We start from the raw sequence: 6,035 nt of genomic DNA on the forward strand, positions 1-6,035 counted from the left end.
CACGAGCGGCTGATCTGGAGGGGATCCCGGGAAGCTGCGAGGAAGTGGGAGTCGGGGGGGGGGGGAGCAGCCAGCACCCCCCGAGGAGACGCTGAGTATCGGCTGCGGTTCCAAGTCCCAGGAACGTCTGGGCGGCGGTGGGGCCCGCAGCACCGCGTCCCCGCCGCCTGCCAACCCCCTCCTTGGACGCCCGGGCCGCCCGGGCCGGAGCGGGCACACAGCCCCTTCCTGGGCGGGCACTGAGGGCCCGCCTGGGCTGACAGCCAACGGTGCCCACTGGCCGTGTGCTCCAAGGCCACTTTAAATAGGCGCTTTCTAGTCCCAACCTCGGGGCTGCCCACGAGCGTCCCCCCAGCCTGCCAGCAAGCACCCCCTCCCGTCCCTGGCTCTGTTGCCAGTTGGCACATATGGCTAGACTCTCCACCACCACTCTGGTGCCAATTCTGCAGAAGTTCCATTTTTTGAAAGACCGGAAGGAAGCACCCCCTGATGGGCGCCGAGATAATGGGTGGCTCCTATCACGGGGTGGGGGGGCAGGGAGGAAGGGACGCGGATAGAGCCCCTCTGCTGACCCGTGGAGCGCAGATGGCCTGATCCGAGCTTAGAGACGTGATATCAGCATGCTAGTGGGGCCCGGCTGTGTGCGGGGAGCGGGCAGGGGAGGGGGACCCGGCTCAGCGCCCCCTGCCTGTCCCGCCCCGCTCTGTACCCGGCACCCTTAGCTCTCTGCTCCGCCTGGGGCTCTGCGGCTGAGCTGGTGGCCCCTCTGGAAGGTTCTGACGGAGACAGAGGGAGGGATCTCTCCCTGGCTGGGGGCGCTGCCTCTGCACCCCACTCCTGCAGCCCAGACAGGGCCAGAGCAAGGGCTGTCCCCCAGAGGAACGCGGTGAGGGGTGTAGCTGCCCCCAGAGGGGCGGGGCGCCTAATTCCCAGCAGGACAGACAGATGCTGGCCAGTGACAGGCAGAGGGACAATTCCACCTGCACGCGGAGCCCAAGAGTTGGGGAAGGTCAGCAAGCAGCACCCCCTAACCCTCAGCCCGCGGGCTGCCCCGAGGAGGGCGCAGGCTGTGGACCGTTCACAGACTTCTGAGGCCCAGGCCTGGGAGGGCCATCGCGGTCTTGCTAAGGCTTACACCTTGGGGTCCTTGCTGGGGGTGGGCACGGGGGAGGACTGGGGGACAGAAAATGATTGACAAGCTCTCCACAGGCGACATTTCCAAGGTCCCTGCAAGATGCGGCTTTCGGGGCTGGAGCAATAGCACAGCGGGTAGGGCATTTGCCTTGCACATGGCAGACCCAAGTTTGATTCCCAGCATCCCATATGGTCCCCTGAGCACTGCCAGGGGCAATTCCTGAGTGAAGAACCAGGAGTAACCCTTCTGCATTGCCAGGTGTGACCCCCAAAAAAAAGCAAAAAAAAAGATGCGGCTTCCTCGTGACTGGCCACAGCACGGCCACCCTCCAGGGCTGGACCTCAGCAGTGTGGCTGGTGGGTTGGAAAGGACCAGGGGACGGGCCCCCCTAATCTGAGAGTCCCCCGGGGCATCTGGCAAAGCCAGAGTGTGGCCTGCAGGTCAGGCTCACTCAAGGCGCACAGAACAATGGGTTGGGAGGACGCAGAGTGGGTGCTGGGGTTCCCCCACCGGCCCTGGAGGGATGGGCCCCCCCCCTCCGCCCAGCCACAGTGGGGGGGGAGCTGTCCCAGCACAGCCTCCCCCCATCCGGATACACGCACGGGAACAGTCCCTCCCGCTCCATCCCCCGGGAAACAGCCCAGCTGTCCGCGACGCGGCAGCACACGTGCCGGCAGAGGTGGGGTAGTCCTGGCAGGAACAGGAGCAGACGCCCACACGTGCCACGTGGACCCGGCACCACGGAACGTGTCTCCTTTGGACAGGGCCCCGGAAGTAGCCAAGCTCAGCTATTATGATAAAAACGGGATGCCCCTACCCGGGCGGTGAGGGGCAGGACGGCGTGTGGGATGCCGGATGGGGTGGGGAGGAGTCTCAGATGTGGTGTTCAAATTCAGCCCAGAGGCGCGGGGCTTGCCGCGATCTGAAAATACGCTTCGATTCCTTTTTTAACATAAGGAAAAAGAACAATAACACCAGAGAAGGGCCTTTTGTGTTCGATAATATGGCAGACTAGACACAGACGATGGAAAAAGAAAGCGCCACATAAGTTGGCCGCGATAAACCAAACAGCCTGAAGAAGGAAGCGCTTGCTCCAAACAGAAGGAAGGAGGAATGAACTGAGCCAGGAATAAACCGACGGTGGGAGCTGGCAGGGGGCCGGTCCGGGCCGCGGGGAGAAGGGTTCCTGCTCCCCAGCACCCCAAAATCTGTGCCCGGGAACCCCGGGGTCTCTGCTGGTCGCTCGTGAAGGGAGGACTGAGAGGCGGTCCTGGGTCGGGGCGACTCCACACTTGCAGGAACAACCCCCTGACCCCACCCCCTCCAGGGCCGGAGCCAGAGGACAGCGGGGAAGGCGCTGGTCTTGCTTGTGAGGAATCCAGGTTCGATCCCCAGCACCACAGAGGGTCCCCTGAGCACCCCTGGGAGGGATCCCAGCACAGAGCCTGGAGCACGGCCCTAAGCACGGCCGAGCACCACCCAAAAACATAAAAGAAAAAGAAGCAAGCAACTTCTGAAGAGTTCGCTGGCCCCAAGGTGAGACTGTGACAAAGGCGAGGAGAACAGCCCCCAAATGGAGAGAGTGAGCACCCCGGGACCCTCAGCCCGATCTTGGACTCTGCTGGGTCCAGGGAAGAAGGTCTGGAGAAGTGGCTGACCTCGCTGGATAGGCTCACTGACCACTGCCTTGCACGGCAGTCCTTTTTTTTTTTTTTTTTTTTTTGCTTTTTGCTTTTTGGGTCACACCTGGTGACGCTCAGGGCTTACTCCTGACTCTGCACTCAGGGATCACTCCTGGTGGTGCTCGGGGGACTATCTGAAGTACTGGGGATCAAACCCGGGTCAGCCACATGCAGGCCAGCGGCCTCCCCGCTGTCCTGTCTTTCCAGTCCCGTGGGGAGGTTCTGGCCTTGCAGACCTGTGTGACCTCTAGTCTTTTCTCTTCACAACACTTGTGTTTTATGGTCTGCTTTAGTTTGGGGGCTACACCTGACAGTCTTCAGGGCCGACTGAAGTATCCTGGAAGTGTTCCAGGGACCATGGGGGGGCTGGGAATCAAAGCATCATCATGTGCAAAGCAAGAGCCCTAACCACTGTACTATCTCTCTGGCCCCCAAAGCAAACACCAAGAGCCCCAAGTGTTACTGGCTTTGGGGGTCCCTGCGGAATGGGAGGCCCCAGGTGGACTGGGGTAAGGGGGTGATCCAGATGCTGGATGAGCTCCCCTGGAAAGGGAGGCATCAACCAAAGCAGCGTCTCCCCTTCCTCCCTGGGGGGCCCCCACCAGGATATCTGAATGGGAGGGGGGCATTTCCTGCCAAACTCTGGGTCTCCAAGGCACCTCCATTTCCTCCCGCCTTCAGTCTGGGGTTGACCTCCATGTCAGGGGGCTCGTGGGGGTCCCCCAGCGCAGCCCTGAGCCCCTCCTGCAGCTCCTCACTCGCTGCCTGTGCTCCCACCCCGCGTCCTCCTGCCTGCGACCCTCTGCTTCCTGTCCACTTTCCCTCAGGGTCTCTGCCCTCCCTGGCCACCCAGAAATCCAGTTTTTCCCACAGAATCACCCACAAGGAGCTTGTGCTGAATAAACAGGCGGCTGAGAAATAGCCAGGGTCCCTTCCTGATCCGTGTGTAACGGGCACCGACGTGTGTCACAGGGCCCGTGGGAAGGGCAGGGACTCCCGCCTGCCGGACACCCTAAGTCTGCTCCAGCCCGAGCACTCAGGCTCAGCACTCAGGCAGAGCACCCCAGGGGACCCAGCTGGCACCCCCCCAGGGGCAACAGCCTGGACACGTGTTACCAGTGGGCTCCCCCCCCATTCCCTGGTGGGCGCACGGACCCCCCCCTGCCGTGCGGATTCTCATCTCTCCTGGCGGACTCTGGTCTGTGTTGACAAAGCAAAAGAAAAGAAAAGGGAAAAAAAAATCCCCACTGTCACTCAGCCCCCGCCCCGCCTTTGTGCTATGGGGCTGTGTCAAGGTATGCTGGATTCTAAATTAAATGTCAGCCCGCCGAGAGTTCTGGCTCCGCGAGAGGCGGGCACAGGCGCTGGAGACTGTCCAGTCCGCGTGGCTCGTGCCTAACCACGAGAGGTGACGGGCCCGTTGAATCACCGCACACGCGTGTTCCAGGCCACGGGAAGCCAAGACACATTTATTTTTCATGATAAATGTGCTGTCAGAGTTAAGTTGAAACGGCCCGACGGCAAGAGCCGAGCGCCCTCGGCAGTCTGAGACGCTGGCTGCGAGGACGAGGACACCAGCTCCTGCCTGGCCAGGTCCCCCAGGCCCCGAAAGGCGAGCGGGGTGGCTGAACCCCTGCAGCACAACTGGGGGGGCTCAGGCTCAGCTCAGCCCAACCAGGGGGCTGGACGGAAGTGACCGAGGGAAGAGGGGTCCCGCAGGACAGATCTGGGTTCAGAGCCTGCAGCCAGGGCCCGGAGCGATAGTATAGTGGGGAGGGCACTTGCCTTGCACGCAGCCAACCTGGGTTCGATCCCCGGCATCCCATACGGTCCCCCGAGCACCGCCAGGAGTGATCCCTGGGCACAGAGCCAGGAGTAAGCCCTGAGCACCACTAGGTGTGGCCCAAAACACAAAACCAATCTGCATTTATCTGTTGCTGTATGACCGTGGCCCAGTTACTTAACCTCTCAGGCTTCCATTGCCGTGTTGATGAGATGGGGGTGCTGGTAGCCCCCATAGGTTTGGGATGAGGGTGGCAGCAATAAGGGCTCATGCTGGGGCCGGAGAGATAGCTCAGTGGTTAGTAGCAGGAGCCATGAATGTGAAAGGAGCCAAGTTCTTGGTGCTCCAGGGCCCCGAAGAACTGCAGGGCACAGCCCTGAGCTCTGGGCACCATTGGGCACAAGCACCAGATTGTCAATGCAGGTGAACGGCACAGGAGTGCCAGTCGAGTGAGTGCCTGGCATCCCGTGGACGGCCACAGCCAGGACCAGCATCCACATGCCTGCCCCTGGGCCCTGACTCGCCCCCTGCCCAGGCCAGCACCCCTGAGCCAGGCCGTCCACCAGCTGACGGTGCTGGGAGGGTTCTGGCCCTGAAGGACAGGCGGGGTGTGGAAGGGGCAGGGCCTCGTGGCTGGGGGGGGCAGTCCCAGGCAGGTTGGGACAGAAAGGGGGTCCGGCTGCTTCTGGGGCTCCATGGACACCCGCTGGGTCTAAGGGTAGTGGGAAGGGGGGTATGATTCCTCTGGGGAGGTAATTTGCATGTTCTCAAGGCAGGGTGGGCCTTCGCTTCCGGAACCCAATTCCCTCCTATGCCCTCCCCAGAGTGCCCAAGGGTCAGGCATGCCCGGGTGACCCCAGAACGTCAGGGAGCTGCTGAGATGGGGCACTGGCACCTGCTGCAGGGCCGAACCCTCCCCTGGGTGAAGAGCAAATGGCCAGGGTCTCCTCACGGAGCGGGGGGTGACCAGCTGACCAGGGTACCCCTCTCTCGGCCCCCCCAGGATGCACAGTGCCAGGAGGAGCCACCGGGTGGCAGTGCCCACACTTACCTGTCCAGCCAGGAGCAGTACCAAGGCCAGCCTTTCCCCGGGGCACCTGCTGTGCTCAGGGTGGGAATCACCATCCCCTGCCCCTGCTTTGGGGTCCCCTACCGGGCTGCCAGTTCCCCAGCATCCAGGCGGGACCAACTCCTCGGCTTCTCGGCCCCTTTCTCCAGTTCCCCTTCCATGCCCACCTGGAATGCAGGCTGGACTCCCTGCTACCCGAAGCACCCCACCAGCCTCCATTATCAGTTCAGGGGGCAGGGCTGGAGAGACAGGACCGGGTGGAGGCACCGTTCCTTCTGAGGACAGGGACCGGAGCTCAGCCTGAGGTGGCCGTGGGGAAGTCTGACTCCTGGCCCTGAGGTGGTACCCACGCCGGAGAGAAGACAG

The sequence above is a fragment of the Sorex fumeus genome, unplaced genomic scaffold (genome assembly GCF_029834395.1).
Source record: "Sorex fumeus unplaced genomic scaffold, SorFum_2.1 ptg000233l, whole genome shotgun sequence".
Classification (NCBI taxonomy): Eukaryota; Metazoa; Chordata; class Mammalia; order Eulipotyphla; family Soricidae; genus Sorex; species Sorex fumeus.